A 275-nucleotide genomic window follows, 5' to 3' on the forward strand; every position below is an offset into this window, starting at 1 on the left:
GAGGCGGAGGTTGCGGTGAGCCGAGATCGCGCCATTGCACCCAGCCCTGGAAAAAAAAAGCAAACCCCCGTCAAAAAAAAAAAAAAAAAAAAAAAAGAATGAGGTAGCAACTCTCTGGATCTTGTCTTGGTTGGGTGCTATGGTATGCATGTATGCATGTTTATGGTCCCCCAAATTCATAATTGAAACCTCATCTCCAATGTGATAATATTAGAAGGTGGAATCTTTGGAGATTATTAAGTCCTGAGGGTGGAGCCCTCATGAATTCGATTCAC

The sequence above is a fragment of the Sapajus apella genome, unplaced genomic scaffold (assembly GCF_009761245.1).
Source record: "Sapajus apella isolate SASKATOON/1434 unplaced genomic scaffold, GSC_monkey_1.0 scaffold94, whole genome shotgun sequence".
NCBI classification, from domain to species: Eukaryota; Metazoa; Chordata; class Mammalia; order Primates; family Cebidae; genus Sapajus; species Sapajus apella.